Source organism: Anser brachyrhynchus, assembly GCF_964034855.1.
Source record: "Anser brachyrhynchus genome assembly, chromosome: 3".
In the NCBI taxonomy this organism is placed as follows: Eukaryota; Metazoa; Chordata; class Aves; order Anseriformes; family Anatidae; genus Anser; species Anser brachyrhynchus.
The window spans coordinates 64,071,643-64,091,547 of NC_137696.1; the positions used below are offsets into that span (position 1 = coordinate 64,071,643).

Sequence of the window (19,905 nt, forward strand, 5' to 3'; positions counted from 1 at the left end):
CTAACAGGTTGGCAGCACGGAGCGAGCCTGTGACCATGCTTCAGGGACCACAGCAGCCAAAACATGTGGGATGGGGAGCAGAGCAGCAGCAGTGCCCAGCCAGTCCGAGGGACCCCTGCACAGGCAACAACTTGGCATCCAAAGAAGTCATCAATCTCTTTCTTTTGTTATGCTTTCCATTGGTAGCCATCCTCACCTCTTTGATATTTTTCCTCTAATATATACAATATTATTTCTTTTAATAAACTTTTTGAATACTGTCACCAAAGTTCTTTTGCCAATGTGCACGGTGTTGTCTTGCATGGGTCTTTAGTTTGGAATTATCAAAAGGAAAAATATAGAAGAATAATCACTGGATTTATCTGAAATATTTTATCCACACAAATGTGACCAATTATAAGGCATAATACAGCACAATATAGGATTTGAAGATAAATCTCTATGTCTTTTGAAGGAAATTTAGTCAAGTGGAAGATGGATATTTTATTTCCCAATCATTCAAATGAAACTTTGCCAGAACTTTTCTTTTTCCAGATTTTTTTCCAAATTGAATTGATCAGATTTTGTGAGACATTTTTATTTGTGAGGAGCTGTTTAGTCCCAGCATCAGTATTTCTCCAGCTAGCTTTACAACATGAAACATAATGTGTAACCTCGTGAGAGACCATCATTAGCTTGTGTCACGATGACAAAATGCCATTTGTTCTTTGTTTCCTGCCTCTCAGCAATATTTTTCATTCCTAATTCTCCAATTCTTTCATAACATTTTATGCGAGGCCATATGGAAAGTCTGACTATATTAGGTCAAGGAGCTCTCCATTATATTTTATGGTGTTGACACATTCAAATGATGATATGTGCTGGACCATTTTTGTAGTTGTGAATTGCCATCGCATAAAATCTGAAATTGTCTGTGAGTAGGCTTCAACAAAGTTCTTCCATAAGCAGTTAGGTTTCTGATGAGGCTTCTCACACTACGTTGTGTCGTAGTGGATTTCATTCCAGTGGAACACATTGCCCTTTAGGCATGTTGAATATCTGTGCACTCCCAGTCTGGGGACCCCTAGTCCTTACACTTTGGGAAAGCCCCATTTTTTTTCTGTATCGTCCCTAAAGACAATAGAAAAATTCTTATAAGCATGCAATCACCTTTATAAATATCAAAATCCTCTATATGGTTTCCATCAGTTTATCAGAAGCAAATACGGCAGATTACATCTGTTTCCTTGGTCCAACATTTGCTGTTCTCTAGCTTTTGGATTGGTCACTTTATAGGTTCCTGGGCACAGCTCACTGCTTTACTTATTGACTGACCCATCTTCTAGAAAGAATTGCAGTAGCTGCAAAATCTATAACACCAAGTCCACATGCCACAGAAACTGGGAATCCCCCTGTTTATCAACCAAGTCTGGTCATTTACACTTGTTTTTTAATGGTGAGCTGTCTCCATTACTTATATCAAACTCACAGTCTCTGAGATTACTCATTTTTTTCACTAGAAAACAGCATACCCAGGAAAGACCTTGCTGTGTTAACTCTGTTGGAAAGACAGCTTTCCCACCAGTTTGGGTACTCACGGCAGTCAGTAAGGGCTGTACTCTTTCTGCATTGAGGTTATTTCCAGAACTTCAGGAAGCATCATAAACTAAATTCTAAATCACATCAGAAAGAAAGCAGCAGAGTGTCTCTGAAGAGAAATGAGTTGCAGCCTGGAAAGACACAGATATTCCATGGTAGGGAGCCTGGACACCACGGGAGGTATGGGTAGCATGTGGAGGCTGTTTACAGATACATGAGCCTGAGCAAGACAGGCTCTGAGATTCCTGGGGAGCACGGTGAGCTCTCACTGAAGCATTCAAAGTGATGAGAAAAAGGTACTCGTAGTCCAGGGAGAAACAACCCTTTTGTGTTGAGAGAAATGTGCTTTCTAGAGGTAATTTAAATGCTAGCAAACTGGTACGTATAAGCACATACAAAGTCACACATACAACAACCTATACCCAATACCTTTTTTTTTTTTTTTTCAAGCAATAAAGCAAAACAAGAAAGATCTATAGTGAGAAGAGAAACAGATCAGGAGATCAGGTGACCCTTCCCCATTTCCTAGTTAAACATGACTATTTACCCCTAATGTTTTTTTCTGGTTGCACTTGTGATGACAGAGGTTCTGTTTTGCTTTCATTAAGTGTGGAAAAGGTTGTTTTTTAAGGAATTATGGAAGAACTGTCACCTCCTTCACAGCTCACATCCAAATTCCAGTCCCAAATGATGCTCCTGTTGGTCTTCACTTCTGTAGCACTCTTTGTGGCCAGTGGAGCAAAAACTAAAGCAAGACTGGCACAGCCCTGGCACTGAGAAGAGGCACTCAGAGAGACAGCAGAAAAAGCATAGCTTTGTGACCTCTCTGCTGCTTTCATGCTTCTGACTGCTGGTCAAGAAGACCAGTAAGACTGGAGCCTGGTACATCACCACAGAAGTAAAGACCAGAGAGGATGGGTGTCTCAGGGAAAGGAGATTATTTTTACGCAGTATATTTTGCTGTAGTCAGTAGAAAGACAGGGCTCCCATGGGCTCTGGAGCAGGCACCAGGTTAGCAGAAGCTGTAAATCAGCAAAATCAGTGAAATACTGTGTTTGGAGTAAGTTGTTGTTCTACAGCACAGATCAAAAGGTGTTACATATACACCTATAGCCAAATAGTGATTTTATGATACTCTCAGTTAATCTTCAGTGCTTCAGGTTCAACTACAAGGCTCCCACCCTACAGAACATTCCTACTAGTTGATTCTTAAGGAAAGAAAACAGCATTGCTAAGAACAAATACAACGGTTACCACCTCTTACAAATCATATGAAGTTATTTATCTAGTTTCACTTTTCCTAAGTGAACTTCCCTTTAACGAACTTGAGAAAAGCAATGCATTAAAAACTCATTTTTGCCCATGCAAACAAAAATAAAGAACTGAATAAATAAAAATACAATCTTCGCTGTCATTCAGCTTATTGCTTGAAGCAGGATAGAGTAAACTTGTTTGGAAAATTTGGTGAACATTCCTAGACCACTTCTACCTGTCACTTAGGACACTGGGGAAATTATTTCAATACAAGACTCATTTGATTGCTTAGTAAATTTCCTTAATTCAGTGGTTCCTTTTAGAAAGATTGTTAAAAAATGTTACAATCAAATTACTAACCCCCCCAACTTTTAACATAATTTTGTACTGGATGATCAAAGCAAGGCTCATAAAGAAGCATTGTGTGTTCTTGACATCTAGTACAAATCGATACGGAGACTCCATGTCATCTCTGTGCAGGACCCCAATGCAAATCAGATAAAACATATTTCATGGAGCAGAATATACCCTTGGAACTTAAGGAAAGCCTGGTACAGACTAATGAAATACTAACAAAACTGCATCGCAAGTGTCTCAGTCCCACGTGACGAGATGCAGAAAGGGCTGTTGCCAGGAGTCAGAGTGTGTGAGTGCCACACAAAAAGTGTATTTATTTTTTTGAGGAGAACGTATCCATCTCTCTATAAATGTCTGAGCATTTGAGCCTTCTGTATTCACGCCTGAGACCTCTCTCTCTTACGGTACTCTCTCAAATCTTACCATCAATCTGTCACAACAAAGCTAAGTAATCCATTTTTGAGTTCGGGGAGGGATTAAATCAAATTGTAGTTCACACTGATCAAAACCCTGGAGCTGCACTGCTGCTGTCGTTAGGGTGATCCTGGGGTATGTGCGGCCAGATAGACACACTCATGTGCTAAGGGATTACAAATAGGAAGTCCACAAAAACAATTTTATTTGGTAGGAGAGTCTTTCATAAAATCTCAGGAGAGTTTTTTTTTCTCTTTGAGAAAAATCATATGTGTTAAAATAGTGATTTCTGTTGCCCTCTACATCTCTCTTTTCTTCTTGGACATGGAAACAGCTTTCAGAAGGTTTGTGAATAAGTTGCAGTCACCAGGAGTGGGGCAACTGGTCCTATATTAGTTACTGAGCAAAAGCATTTTGGGTTATGACTTGTGTGAAGCAAGGCTCACAAAACTGTCAGTGGGAGAAAAAAGACTCACAGCTGTCCAAGAAACAGATCCTTAAGGTTCCTGTGCTTTATGTACTCTCCTTTAATTCCCTTTAATTTGCATGTATTTATGCTAAAAGTCATCTACAGACTGTTTTCACCAAGATAAATGTCTCTAACTCTGGACGTGCTACAAACAGACTAGAAGGGAGAGCTCATACTGTTAACACTGTTAGGAATTAACCTCTTTTTTTTTCCTTTTTTTTTTTTTTCCATGATGTTATGTGATTAAAACATCAAATTAACTTCAATGCCAGAAATGTTTTAACTGCGGCTCTGTGCCTTCAGCTGTGCTGAGCCCAAATGCAATATGTAGGGTGTTAAGCTGTAAGCTGTACTCTGAAAATAAAGGTTAAGGTATTTTTAAGGTGTTTTTTCCTTCTTTTTTTCTTTTTTTCTTTCTTACAGCAGTGTGGAGGGCAAAAGGCAGCAAACAGGCAGAAGGGTTAACTGGCGGTGCTGCTGGGCAGGGAAGGGTGGAAGTATTTGCATAGAATAGCATCTGGAATCTATATGTCCTCACATACTTTGAGGGGGGAAGCAGTTTTCCACATTCATTACAGCCTGGTAAGGAAGAGGAGAAAAGAAACAAGGGGGGATAGAAAAGGAACAGGGGACTCCTTTTGTATCTGTGTCCAATATGGTTTCTTTTGATTTTTCATTCTCCATAGTCAAGAGCTCCCCATGGGTTCTCATCTGTTACCCAGGCTTTGCCATACCTGCCTGCCTGTGTGAAAATGGCTCAGCTGCCGGCGCTGGATGAGGCTAACAGATCACATCTATCTCTCTGGCGTCTACTGAGCACGCAGGGCTCCAAGGATCAAGCCCTGGACAAGAGCACAAAAGCAGGTCTGTATAGAAGCAGCCAACCTTCTGCATCGTCCGCGGCTCATTGTGTGGACACCAGAGGTCAAAACTCGCCTGCATTCCTGCTTTCCCAACACGGTTGTGTCTCTGTGTGTGTGCCTGTGTGAGTGTAAGCAGGAAGCACTGCAAAGTTACACCACAGTATTGTTCTGTGGCATCACTCTGGGCAGTAATTAGTAGGATGAAAGGCATTTCAAACGAGATAGAGATAGAGATAGAGATAGAGATAGAGATAGAGATAGAGATAGAGATAGATAGAGATAGAGATAGAGATAGAGATAGAGAGATAGAAATAATAGAAATAGAAATAGTCTGGAGAGCAGTCCTTTCTGAACTTGCATTCAGAAAGGTAAGGGGAAGAATTAAATAAAAAAAAACGTAAATAGAAACGTCTTCTGGGAGAACATAGGTCTGCTGTCAGGAAAGGGGACGGAATGAAATAACTATGAGAAGCTGGAGAAGATATTCAAAGCAAGAACAGAATCAAGATTATTAATGACAAGGATCAGGGAATGTGTATTTGAAAGGGGAAGGGAAAACTTTCAGTTCTGTGGAATAGTACTTGAAGTGGGGAAAACCTAGAGGATAACATGAGAATATCTATTTTGATGGTTCCCCCTTTTACATGACTTTAAATGAATTCAGTAAAATAACGAGTTCCCAATTAAGAGTCTTTAATGCCACTGAGAATTCGCAGGTCATTCATTTGCATTTTGGTCCAAGAATCTCACAATATTTTCCAAAAGTCAGCAAATCAGGTAATCTGGAAAAATCAGAGAAAATCTGCCTGGCATTTCAGAGGTTGGATTTGTACCTGTCAGTTTTCGTGCTACCGCACAGACACCAGGATTTCCCTCTTTGCTCTGGACAGCTCCTGTATTCATCCCGGGGATGTTTTGTGTTTCCTTTTCCATTTTTGTTCCTGATCAGAGGCTTCTCCTGAGTCTCTGTTTCTGCAAGAGATATCTCTCAAGTCAGCAGTGAGATTACCAGTAGTCCAAGGAGTTTGGTTTCTCAGCCCAGTACATTTTTAAAAACTGCCTTTGATAATATTGTGTTAATAAAGACTTTCAGTGCTTGTGTTTTTTAATTCCTTCCTCTTTCCATCCCACCTTCCTTCTCTTTCTCCCTCCCTCCCTTCCTTCCCTTCTCTTCCCTTCTCTTCCTTTTTTCCTCTGTCTCTTTCTTTTTGTTGTTTCTTTCTTTCTTCCTCCCTCTCTGCAACCCCTCCTTTTTCCTTCTTTTCCCACTGTCTCTATAGAGCTTTTCAGTCTCTGTAAACGAGCAACCGAAGAAAGATTTGCTGTCCCATTCGTTCCGCACTGCCCCCATAAAAAGCAAATATTTTCAGGTTGACTGAAAGTTTAACTTTGTTATTTTTTTTATTTTTAAAGAAAATCCAGCGTGACATGGCACGTGTTGGTGCCCTTGCCACTTAACAAATTACTTGTTTTTTTGACCTAAGTTAAATGCTGTGCAAATTTCCCTTGTCCGTGTTTTCATTGTGTGCAGACTTCACTGATAAAGAATAAAGAGCTAACTTGTTGGGACTTTTTAGTCGGAGCTTCCTTCATTCACAACAGATTTTTTTCTACTGTGTCTTTAACAACACAAAAGCCTGGATCCTCAGCTGATATAAATTGCCCATTGCAGGGTTGCCCACAGTGAAGCTGTGCTGTGTTACACCAGTTGTCGGTGGCCTGGGACTTTCGGGCAGTGCTGGGATGTGCAGTGGTGTCCTGCCTGGCACTGCTGACCCCACTGGGCTCCATCATTTTGGAAGTCAGGGGAGAAATGTGTTTTACCAAGGGAAGTCACCACCAAGGGCTTCCTCTCAACCCGCCAACATGCCAGTATTGACGAAAATCTCAAGCCTTTCATCATCCTCACAAATAAAACCAGCTTCCTCTCCAGATCAGCATCTTACACCAAGGAGACCCAAGGGCTGGTCCCATGCAGACAGCAGGCAGCTGAGCCCAGTGAAGTTGCCCAGGGCTGCCAGCCCTGCCCGTGCTCCTCTGCGGGCACCGTGCGGACAGGAGGCTCCCCACAGCCCCAGCGCACTGCTATGTAGCTGACTCTGGCTTTGGGACAGGAGCTGCACCGGAGCCCCGCCACAGCCTAGCATGCCCTTCATGATGCCGTGCTTCCCCTCCAGCACAATAACTCAATTGACGGACTGAAGTCATTCGTCCACTCCATCCCGAAGCCTGAACTGGTCATGCATGGGCTCACCCCCTTCCGTGAACCCTCTTTTATTTTCTCTAACACGCCATTTAATTTTCAAAAGAGAGAGGTATTGTACAGTTGTAAATCTCAGCCCTTTCTCTGCCGGCCCTCTCGCCCTCCGTGCGGCTCTCCCTTGGCCAGTGATTTAGGGCGGGGGTCAGCCCGCCCCACCGCCCCCGGCGGGAGGTGCAGCACGGGGAGCCAGGCTGGGCAGCCCAAGGTGAGCCAGCGTGCCCCTCCGCCACGGAGCTCGGGCGTTGCCTTGCCGGCCCCTCGGGGGCTCCTATGACAGCCCTCCTGCATGACGGATTGCTGGCCCAACAATGAACCCTCTGTGCCCTCCCATTACTCCTTAAATCTCATCTTCCACCAAGATCGCACCCTCCACAAAATTTCCCTTCCCTGTGAGAAAGTAAAAAGTAAAATAAGCAAGCATTTCTCATTTATGTTATGAACCGTCTTCCTTCAAAAAGAAGAGTCTGAGACTTTATTGAGATCTTTTTGTGCTGCTTACTACTGGAGGTGCATCGCAGGAATGTGCCTGGGAAGATGCTTTGGAATGTATAAATCATTTTGCTTTGCCTTTTTTTTCCCATCCTCATTTGACTTTCTGTCCAGAGACATGAAAAATAGTTTTTGGTGTGTTTCTTTTTTCTTTTTTTCAGAAAACAGTTCTCAAGGTTTGATGTCAGAACATGAGCAGGTGAAATGGTGTCTCATTTAGCAGCAGATCACTGCTTGTGTTTGCCAAAAGAGACAAGGATTTTCCAAGGGACATAGTGTAATGGGAATGATACAGCCTGGGAATAGAGGCAGTGATATTAGCCATGTAACAAGATCTCTCACTGTTTAAATCAAAGACATTAAAAAGAATTCAAAGAATTTTAAAAGAATCTTTAAAAGAATTTAAAGAATTAAAATTGTTTTTGTAGATGTTGGGGAAGAAATTACATTTATAACATTTAATTTCTACAACCACTAATAAGAGTTTAGGGCACCTTGTTTGTAAATAGTGGAGTGGCACAGACAGAGGAGTTACATTTTTTAAATTTGTAGGCATCTTTTACTTTCCTTCCAAATTCTCTTTTCCTATATGAGATTCAAACCGACAGTCCTTAGTCCTGCATTTTGTCCTAGTGAAGGACCAACACTGCCACTCAGACAAGGTGCTATCACTGGGCACAGTTTGCAGCACAAGGGGAATATCGGTGATGGCCATTCGTTTGTGATAGATTTGTGGAAGAGGAAAAACGTCACTTAAGAATTTGACCTTAACACATGCTCACATAAATCATGACCTGCTCAAGAACATTTCTTAAAATTGCTTAAAAAATATATATATTCATTGAGGGGTATTTTGTTGGTATTGATCAATCATGATGACTGAAATCCTCAAGCATTTACTTCTGGGAATTACAGAATTAAACTTCCCTAATAACCAGCAGAGAAGAAGGAGGATGAGGAAGGAGTTTATAACATCCGATCCAAAAATATCTGGGCAGGGCACTGTAAGCAATGGTTAGGGCTGGATGGCAATTGAACCCCTGGGTAGGGAGGATGAAAAAAAATCTTGTGAATGGTTTTGCAAGTTTTTCACCCCTCTTCCTACCAACAGTAGTTGCTCTGGGCTCTGTTGTATGAAGACAGAGGCACTTTATTATCCCAAGTAATTGGATTATCACTTGGGGTAATAACCAGTGCACTCTTTTCTGCACCAGTTAATGAGGTTCAAAGGGATGGGAAGTGGAGTTAACAAAGGACAAGACAGCAGACGGAGCACATCTGTGCCCTGGCTACTGAAGAGGCAACACAAGGAAGCTTGGTTTGCTCCTGCTTGTCTTTTTTCCTCTGGTTGCCGCTGCCTTTCTCTGTATGTTAGTCCACACTCCCTCTTATTGTGCTGCAGGAGAAAAGAAAGAGGAGCCTCAGGGAGCTGTGTGCACTCCCCTCTCTCTCTTTGGCTTACCCCTGCCTGATTTTTTACTCATACGGTGAAGATCTGGCTCATATTTGCGGAGACAAGGGTGCTTCTCCCACTGGCTACAAGGATGTGTCTGTGCCAGCTCCTGCCCCATCCCCTCAGGCTCAGGCCAGCACTGTCAGTTTCAGATGACAACTGGGTTTTAGCACTGTCGTCGCTGGCTTTATGTTCATCTTTAATGGCCAAGGTACCAAACAGGTGCCTTCCCCTCTTCTCAGAAAAGGCTTTTAGGTTCTGCCATGTAAGCAGAGTTACAGGGAGGGAGTGGAGCTACCAGTGAATAAACGAATGGCTTTACCAGGGTATCCTCAGCAGTATTTCAGGAGCTCTGCTATGAAATTACCTGCATCTGTGATATCCTTATGTGTGTACTTAGTTTCCCAGTGTTGCAAAAATAGCACATCCTCTCCCTGACCAGCCTTTGCTTTTCATTATGATTCTGTAAGGTATGTTGATGAACAGCTCTGGAGACTTTTCTGACCTGTAACTTTTCAGAATAATCCATCTAATTTAAAGACTTATTTTATTCAGGTGGTTGCTTTTATCCTAAAAGGTATTAAAACCCTTTTAAAGTCTGTAATGACATTCAGTCTCTACTTAGCTTTTATTGCTAGTAAGCACAGGAGATAAAGCATTAATATAGATAAACGAGGTAGGAACTACCTTAATTGTGTTTGCTCAAGTCCTCTTACCTGTTGCTTTGTGAAATCCTTCATGGAATGACCACTGACCACCAGCCATGCCCAGGATCCAAATTTTTTGTCTTGTCCCAAAAGTGTCACGCACGTTGACAGAATCTTTACTTGTGGAAAGGGTAGGCACACACCTAATTTCAGGAGAAGAGTGACAGTGACCAAGTCAATCAGATCACAAATAGTAAAAAATATTAGATTTTCTCCCTGGAGGGGATATGCTGTACATTAGCAGAAGGAAAATCATGTGCAATGGTAAAAGCATGAAGGTGTCTGGGAAAGTTAGAGACTCCACAAGACACACTTCTTAGCCAGACAGCATTTTGATACAATGTGCAGGGTGGTATTTCTGTAATACTTCAAGGAACATTAATAGCGGTACTTGATATTCTGTTTCCTTCAAATCCAAGGACAATGAAATAAAACACTTAAAACCAAAACAACAATGAACACACCAAGAAAAACAACCCTGGTGCCTGGCCTCTCCAGCACCTCATGCTCTGGAAGGTGGTGCATGAGGCTTTCGGCTGTGTTGTTCCCTTCCCTTTCCTGGGGCACACACATCTGCCCATTCACTGAAGCTCCTTGTTTGCGCTCGCTGTCTTAGGGCTCTTCCAAAATGCTGCAGCCTGGCAAAGAGCAGGTTGTCACTTCTGAGAAAATATCCCTCCCTGATCAAATAGCTCAAGAGTTCACCTCCGTGCCACAGCACTGCTGGCAGCTCGGCACTGCCACGCCAGCAGCCTCCCTCCGGAGCATGCCCCAAAAGATGGGCAATCCTTTGTTGGCCCCATCAGTTTCGTACTCTGCCCCACTCTTCTTAATCAAACCCACTTCAAAGACCCAAAACAGATTGATTCACATGTGAACACTACCCAAACTGTCTTCTGAGGGGGCAAATACTTGTCTTACGTTCCTTTGAACCCACTGTTGCCCGTTTACTTGTATTTACTTTGCGTGGCCTATGGCTGAACCATGGAAATTAGAAAACAAACTCCTATTCAGCCAGTCATGTCAAAGGTGACCGCTGTGCCGGAGAGTCGACTGTGGGACAAACACTTGGCTGATCGGCGGCCTCTTCTGCGGCGTTGCTGTCTCCACAGTTACATACCTGTCTGCAGAAGCCTTTAGTTTATCTTGTCTGTGCTGGAAGTCCTAGACGGTGCCATCAATCTGGGAGATGAGAGGGATGCTCGGCTGACACTCGCACAAAGGCTGCGGTGCAAGAGAAAGGGAGGCAGCTCCCTGCAGGCCGAGCCCCGTGGGGCGGCACGGGGCCGCCGCCATCTTCTTGTCCTGGTCCTGGCAGCCAAGGGGGGAAGAGGCAGAGGGCACCTCGTGGGCCCACCAGGTCTGGGGAGCCACAAGCTGCCCTGAGAACTCAAACCAGCTCCCACTTCTTCTCCAAATGAGCTGCAGCGGGGCTGACAATGTCCCACAGGCACAGCGAGATGGGTTTTAAAGTCCGTATCTCTCAAACTGTGTGTTTTCAGAGGCTCTCTTTAGCTAGGCGAGCCATTTATGAGACCTGCTGGCAAGACCAAGAGAGTACAGCAGTATAGCTTGTCAGCAAAACATGATTTCCTGGGACTTTCTTATTGTTTTAAGGCCCTTGGAGGAGCTCTAACAGTGTTATAGAGCCATAAAAGGGAAATGGATGATTTTCCAGCTAGCTGGCTGCTGCTGAGTCAGTGGGTTGAAGGCAGTGGTGCTGCATGGTGTAACACAACCCACAAACATATGTCTGAGCCGTTGCATCTCAGTGCACCTCCCACCAAGGTATGGCATTTGTTCCTCCTCACCACAGTGCTGGTGAAAGTTCTCCTCTGATCCTGCTTGCCAATCCTCCCAGCTCACTGTGGCTAGGCTACCGTGTGCCTTGGGAAGCTGAAATTCAATAAAATTCACCCAGATCAGCCAAATGCCATTCACTAGTGTGGTAACAACCATGACTGATGCAAAAATGAGGAGCCTGGTGACCAAATGTTCACACTTTGCTATCTTTCTCATGGTGTTTGGTGTATTACCCAATGTCTCATCCCAGTGAAGCCAATAAGAGACTGTGGAGTAAAATGCTAACCAGGAACCAAAATGTTATCACGAACTACTGTTGATACAGTTCAAAGAGCAATATGAATAGCAGGAAAAAATTAAACTTGAAAATGCACAAAGCAGATTTGTAAGCCCAGTTTGCCTGCTATAGAGGAGTATATTTCACTCAGGATAATAGTTTCCCCATCTTTGGCTATAATATGTAGGGGAGTCCTAATGTCAGGAAACTACATATTGAATGCAAAAAGCTTGTAAGTACAGTGTCAAAAAATACATGCTTTAAATATGCTTAAAATCAAACTCTTCTTTTTTAAAGCCAAACAGAAAGCATTCCTCTTGTAACAGAGGTGTTGGAGTGCAGGTACACTAAACTCATGTCATGTTCCCTAACGCTGACAGTTTTTATGCCCCAGACTCTAAAGCATATCAAAGACGATGGAAGAAATGCTAGTGGGATACTGCATCTTTGCAGCTCTGCTCCTTTCTCGTGTTTAAATTGTTTTGTGCAGGGGGAGGGAAAGAAAGAGAGGAAGAAAGAAAGGCAGAAAGCTCAAATGAAATGGTAAAATATGAGGAGAGCTTTCAGAAAGAGCGGATCTTTTTGACTATCTTCTCTTTCTCTTGTCTTTCTTGAATAGAAGAGAGTTGGTGCCACAATGGCTCTGCAGGCTTCCCCGTGCAGAGCAGAGCTAGGCACCACGCTGCTGTTAGCAAGTGCTCCACAGTCCCCCCCATGCAGTCCCCAGGAGCACAGGCATGCTTTGCTTTGAGCAAAAGCTGATGGCCCCGCGCTGGTCCCACAAGCTGCCTTTGTACTGACAGCCTGGGGATGTTAGAGGTTTGTGATGAAACTAGGAAGGGAGGAAATGTTACTGGGTCTCAAAGAGCCTGATGTGCCCATTTACTGCTACACTGTGCTCCCTGGAGTCTCCTCAAGGTACAGGAGCCCAAGCCTAGGGTTTCGGCACACTAAGTGTGTGCATTTGGAATTACAGACGTGAATTCTGTAATTGGTGGATCTTTGAGATTTCTACATAAAACGGGGTTTGTTACAGTTTCCAGATGAGTTTGCTGTACGAAGTAGGAGCCAACCCACACAGAGCATAACATGCCACCTCTACTTGGATAGATGTTTTCGGATAGCACTGCTGCTTTGGCCACCACCACACAGCTGATTTGAGCTGCTAAATAATAATGAAGTGGTCAAAAAGGAAACAGGGTCCCAAGTGCATACCCTTGGAAGATCTGTGTAGAGTTTTTATCTTCTGAAGCAGGCTGATCTCTCAATTCAGAACTTATTATTTACATCCATATCATGAGAAAAGTAAGTACATATCAGATTGACAGTTTTGATTGATGTTTTTACCTGACTGACGACAGGCACAGAGGCAAAAGGCTTATGGGAGACCAGCAGATCAGAGCTGGATTTGCAGCAGGCACTTGACCTGCAGCTTCTGGTTTGACACAGCAGCCAGCAGCAGAATTGATGCAACACAACCCTTCATTGCTCTGCTATGTTTTCCTTTGAAAATACAAAGCAAAATGAAACAAAACAAACAAAAAAAAGACAATATTTTGAGCATTAAAGGAGGCAGTACTGTTGGTTTCCTCCCTTCCACCCTGCTTCCCTGTTTCTGGCACATTAAGCCTCTTGCTCCTCTGCTGCCAGGAGAGTGGGGCTCCAGCCAAGACAAAAATTAAGCAGTAACTCTGGTGCCGGTGGGCACAGCCCTCTTCGTGCTATAGCAGCCTGCGGTGCGGCAGCCAGGTACCTCGTACCTGAACCCCCTGGCATTTTCCTGAGTCTGAGCCTCGCAAAGCACCACTCAGCCACATGCAGCGACCCCTCGCACCCCCCTCCCCTCAGGGGTCCACGCAGCTCTTCGGAAACACGTGAGGCTGCGCTGCAGTTGCCGGGAGGGTTCAGCCCCTGGTACGTGCTTCAGCATTTTCGAAATGGTCGGGCTTCGTCACTGCGCTGTGCTTAGCTCGGGGAGCACAAATCAGCTCCTGGAGACCCATCGCATGGTTAGGGCGAGCCAATGAGCAGCCTCGCGGAGGGCACAAGTTGCCAAAAGAGCAGATGTGTCCGAAGTCTGTACCAGTTAATTTCGTGACCTACTGAAATCACGGAGAGATTTATACTGCTAATTACTGACTTTGTTTCTGGTTTAATCATCCTTCCCTTCACCTTTCTGTAAAGCTGAGAAGGGAAAAACCACGGGTAAACAGCTTGTCTTAAGCGGAATGTTGCTTCAAATAGAAGCACATGATTGTGTGGGGGTTTTTGGAAAAAAAAAAAATAATTACAAAGAAAATATTTTAACTAAAGCTTTTAATTCAGCACTGAGACATATTCTTATTTTCATTTGTGAGCCAGAATCCTTTATGAAGTGAAAGTGAAATGATTTAAAAATATTTCCTCTATTCTGGACATGAACAAACAAACTGTCATTTACTGAAATTTCTCATAAATGCCCAGAAAAATGAATAACAGGAATGAGAAGCTGTAGAAATGTTGCAAAATATACTAAGACCTTGATTCTGTGAAGTTTTACTCCCCTTTATAAATGCATTTAGCACATAATTTCACTGAGGCTATACATACGCATAAAATCACCACATGTAGGTAGTTCAGGGAACATGTTAATGGAATCCTATTTTCTGTTTAAATGGTTATTTCTGTGATTTGTTCTGGCTTCCTGCATTTCTCATCCCCATGCACTTCTGATGCTGTGTTTACATATTTTACATCAATACTAGCCCTGTACACACTGTGCAAATACCCATGCAGAAAGGCCTGGGAAAGTACCACAGCTTGCTAGACTGAACAGAAAATCTGTATTTATTTTTTGCATAGCAAATCTGTCTTCAAAACTGATTCTTCCTAAGGTCCTGGGCAAACTATCCAAACCTCTCTCTACCTTTAAGGTGGGGTGGCAGCTCTTGCAGAGCCACCGAACATCCTAGTAACACTGAGAAGCTGCAGTGACCATCACAGAGCAAAGACCCTAAATCTATGTTTTTTCCTTTAGGAGATATTTGATTGCTGCAAAGAATATGTAGCAGACAAAATAGTGTTTTCTCATCTCACTGCAGGCATACAGCCAGCAGCTTAGAGAGCAAATGAGGAGAATGAAGGCAGTACAGTATGTCCCTCTGCATGTTTACTAGAGCAGCTGCATCAGTTGATGCGCCGGGTGTTTTAACTTACAAACCAAGGAAAGAGAGTCAGGTCTCACCTCAGGCACTGCTTTCTGTGGTTCAGCCTACAGCAAGTGAGACTGGCAGCTCCAGTTGCTGCTTCCTCCCAGCTGACATCAGGTGTATCACCTGCAATTCCTACCGGCTCTCTCCCCGCTGCTTTCAAGGTTTGCCTTGTGCACGGGGTTTGGGTAAACTCACATCTCTGTAGGAAAACTCGGGCATCAGCAATACAGGGCCTCCACTTCTGCTTCCTGCGTGTGCAAAACCAGGCTGCTGCCTGGCTGAAGAGCTGGACATCAGTGCTTCAGTGTCACTGCAGCACTGAGCGGGTTGGTGCTGGCAGCCTCTCCGACCAGGACAAATGGAGCTGCATACTGCTCCCATCAGCTCCTCCCGTGGTGCCCCCAGACCTGCCAGCACAGCCAGCACTGCCCGCACCTCCGCGTTGCACAAGCCCTTGTTGCCCCAATCCAGGAAAATTTGTTGTCAGGGACTTAATTCCGTATGAAAGGAATGTTGTTTCGTTTCAGAACCAGAGATTTCCGACAAGACAGAGCATGAGCTTTCTGAAAGGAGAGCGCTTTTTGTTTTTTTCTCACAAACATGCTCAGACATAGCTTTCCTTTCAGCTAATTAAGCTGTTTTAAAGCAAACTGGTCAAACAGTGACATCGTAGTGGGGAGCCTTGGAATCAATTGCCTGATGTAGAAGGCAGGACATTTAAAGGGTGACTTCTGCCATTGTTTCCCCTGGCTGAATCTTTTCTACTTGGTCAATGCTGCCAGAGTGACCCTATACAATCGGGAGAATTCAAAGCCACTGACCTCAAGAGATGCCATTAAGGAGGCAACTGCAGAATAAGATTTCATGGTTGGGAGCCAAATTTACCTTCTCCTTCCAAGTCTTGATGCTTACAATATTTTATATGTATGTTTTCTTCCTGTCATTAGCATATTGTTAAACCAGCTAAATGAAAAGGGAACGCAGACATGAGGCAGCATTCTAAATAACTGCATCTTGCACACAGGAGAGAGCACTGCGTAAAGTGAGAGCTAGAACTGAAAACAAATAATCTTAAGGAATGACAGTGGTTCCTTCAGCTTCATGACAGTGAGTGATTGGTAGGAGTAAGATTCACTCTGCTAGCACAGAAGATGGACTCTGCCTAGCATATATTTTGTTAAACAGAGTATGACATCCATTGTTTTTCCAAGCTGCTGGATATAAAATCAGTGAGTTTCAACATCTGCCAAATGACCATACAGTTTCCCATGTGCAAAGAATAGACAAATCTGAAACATTCTATTAATAACCAGGCACGCTAGCAAAAACAGGTTCCTCACTGCTTTCTTTCTGAGGACGCCAGGGAGGGCATTCAGCCAGGCAGCTGCCACACAAAGAAACCTTGGGAAACCTGCAAACGTGGGAGCTGCCGCCCCACGCAGAGCCCCGCTGCAGGCAGTGGGTGCAGCCGGGGGACGTCTCCCATGCCACCGGGGGGATGTGCTGCCCTGCTGCTTTGAAAGCTTACGAGGCCACGCTGAGGTCCGCAAAGATGTCAGACAGCCTGGGCAAAGAGTTGTTTGCTAGTGCAGGATTTCCAGTCCAGATCGGATCTTTGAAGGTCATGTCTTCAGGGGGGGACCTCTGAGGCGGGGAAGAACTGGGGGTAAAAGTGATTCCTCTGACTTGGTGCTTGTCCCCTGGCCCTTCTCATTTCAGCCAAGGCTGAGAAAGGCCGCACCACTTTGCCTCACATCCCACGAGCAGCCCCTCAACTCTCCAGGTGCTGCCTGGGTCTGCCACACGTGTGCAGGGTCCCCTGCCTCCGCACCAGGGCCTCGTGCTCCCCAGCCCTGCTGGACCCTGCAAGAAACAGGGCTGCGACCACGGGAGAGGAAGAGGAGGAGGGTGGTGAAGGCCCTTGGTGCTCCGGGGCACCGCAGGCCGCGCGCTCCTCCTCCCGTGCGGTCGCATGTTCGATGCGACGACTTGCTCCACAGAAGCCATGTGTTGTCATAATGTAACATCGTTAAACAAAGTGTTTAGAGCAGTTTTAGCAGAGCCAGAACATGAACAACAAAACCCGCCAATTACAGTGTCATTTTGTGTAGTTGTTAAGGTTTCAAATGTCTCCAACTTTCTCTGGTAGGCCATATTGAGCGTGTCACAGCGAACATCTGAGATAACGATTTGCTAGGCAATGTGCAATTCTCGCCTTTTTTTTTTTTTAATATCAGAGAAGAAAGAGTTCTTTATAATAATTTGGCTCAAATGTCTACACACATTGCTCCAGCGTCTGTAGCAGCATGTGTTTCTAGGATTGTTCTGGAAGAGAAAATGCAGAAACAGCAGGGAGCAGAAGATAAACAGGCAATTCGTGACTCATTAAAACAAGCATTGGTAGCCAACATTGTGGAGTGTGCGAAGGCCCCAGATCCAACTCGCCTATAAACTTTTTTTACCAGCTGGACTTAGCATCTGTCAGAGTTTGGAAGGAGAGATAATCTGGTACAAATGATTTCAGTGTGTCGCATTTATTAACCTGCCACCTTACATAACACCGCCGATTGGGAGCGCGGGAGAGGGTTGGAGCAATGACACAGCTTACTGTCAAAACGTTACGACTTTGCTATTAAAGGTGCCTCCTTTTCTCCCTCTTTTTAAATTATAATGAAGACAACGGAGCGACCACAAAAGAGATAATGAAGCAAACTTACAGAGCAGCACAGTTTTGAGAAAAGAACCTGCCAAGACAATATTCTCTGCAGATCTTTTTTCCTCTTTTTTTTTTTTTTTCCACACCGCCGTTCAGCCCATGCTTTGCTCAACATACTCAGGGAGATTTTTATCCCACCTGCCCAAGGTGCTTGGATGTGCATCTCTGAGCAAACCGAGTGCCCACCTCGCTGCCCCTGCTGCTGCCCGCCGAGCACAGGGCGATTTTACTGCCTGGGTGCCTGGGTCCAGGTGGGGAAAGCACTGCCGAGACCCAACGCCCCATGTAAAAAACATTTCCCAAAGCATTCTAGAGAGTTTTAAACACATCATTCCCTTTTTAACGCAGTTGCCCTCATGAATGATCTGATCCTTCCCTACGTAACGTAGATGGAAAATTTCCTTCTGCTTCCAAAAAGCAAATGCTGGCTTCTGACTCTCTGCAGGAGCTGCTGCCTTTGCAAAAAATGAAAAAGAAAAAAAAAAAAAAAAAGAAGCATTTTTAAAGCATTTTTCTCCTATTTTGGGGTAAGACTCCTTCCAGCTCTCTGCACACTGACAGGGGATTACTTGACAAACAGAAAATCACAAACCAGTGTTTTGCTTCGTTTCCAGATCGGATGCTAGGAATTTCAAATTAATAGAGATGTTTACTCTCTAATACAAAATTTAAGCGTATTAACTTATAAAATATGAATATGCCAGTTTTCAGTAGCAAAATACAGTTTTGCCATTTATAAAATGAAAACTGCAGAGACTTTGTGAGGAAAAAAATAACACTTAGGCTTAGGAATACCTCACGTTTCATTATGGTTAGCCTATTATTTGTAGTTTTGAAACTTTATTGGTCCCCAATCTAATCTTTTCTGAGTATGAAAACATTAACATATGGTTTAACACAGCACAGGGCTGGAAAGTCCATATCCCAAATGCACATTGTATGCAGGGTGACATTCACACTAAATATCATCCCACAGGGTCTGTACTCCATTTTACCTGGGATTGGAGAGCCATGAAATCTCTGGAAAAGTTGTTCATGAGTCTGAACCAAATGGTGCACAGTGTACTGAGATACTAGCAGCGTGTGCTGCTGCCAAAGGTTGTGGCTCAAATGTCTCTCTAAGTAACATTAAAAATCTGCTGCTTCATGCCTATGAATTTCAATATTTATAGCGTTCAATAAAATGGTCCACTGTCAGAGAGAGATGTGCCACTGTGCACTCTCTGAGCAGATGGGCTGCAATATGGCACATTTACATGGACCAGCTGTGGAGTGCAGAAATGAATGCTGGTCATAGGCAGGGTAGAGGCGCCACATCTGGAATGCAAACCGCCCGGCCTCCGCAGCCGCTGTAAAGTTTCCCGAGCAGGACGCGCGCTGATTTAGGGCCGCTCACCAGTGTCCCTTAAACTGCATCAAGAGTCCTCATTAACACAAGAGACTGCAGCGAGGGTTAGGGCCTGGAGCTGCTCTGCTGGGCATCTGTTGGAGCCCGGGGATGGCACTCTGCAGCCTGCCGTAGGGTGCCCCGGGGAGGCATTCGCGCCGGTGCTGTGTTATGGGCTGAATTCAACTTCTTTTTTTTTTTTAATTCTCTCCCGTACAGCGTTATCTTCCACACTTGATGCCTTCTGATGCAAGCAGCAAACAAGCTTCCCTCTTCTCCCACCCATTGCCGTGCCCCCACACACAACTGGGTATTTAGATAATACTGGGAAACTTAACTGATTTTTTTTTTTAACAAAAAGGAGTGAATGCTCAAGCACCTAATAAAAGAATATAGTGCATGTCTGCTTTGTTTATGCAGTAAAAGGAGCTTGTGGAACTTTTAGATCATGTTTTCTAGAAAAAAGAGCCAGTGGCCACTTCAGTATAATCATTTTACACGGCACTTGAGCAAAACCCTAAAGCCTCTGAAGTCAGTGGCAGAACTCCCACTAATTTGCAGTAGAGTTAGGATTGTGCTCGGATAGAATAAATAGATGGGTAATAATGGGTATACAAAGAATTTACCCACATATTAAAGCCCCTCTGTGCTTTCAGAGTGGTCTAACATGTGCTTAGTGCAAAT

General features: G+C 44.1%; 1 long non-coding RNA gene across 2 annotated transcripts; it reads right to left on the reverse strand.

Annotated features, from left to right (window-relative positions):
- Positions 1-1,287: 1,287 nt before the first annotated feature.
- On the reverse strand, positions 1,288-15,575 carry LOC308192968. 2 transcript variants are annotated; one of them, XR_013949266.1, is made up of 4 exons: positions 15,151-15,575; positions 13,275-13,430; positions 9,857-11,743; positions 1,288-5,907 (listed from the first exon to the last, which is right to left on the reverse strand). It is a non-coding gene; the product is annotated as an uncharacterized lncRNA (long non-coding RNA). The 2 variants fall into 2 exon arrangements; XR_013949267.1 differs by lacking the exon at positions 15,151-15,575 and adding an exon at positions 13,688-13,829.
- Positions 15,576-19,905: the final 4,330 nt, after the last annotated feature.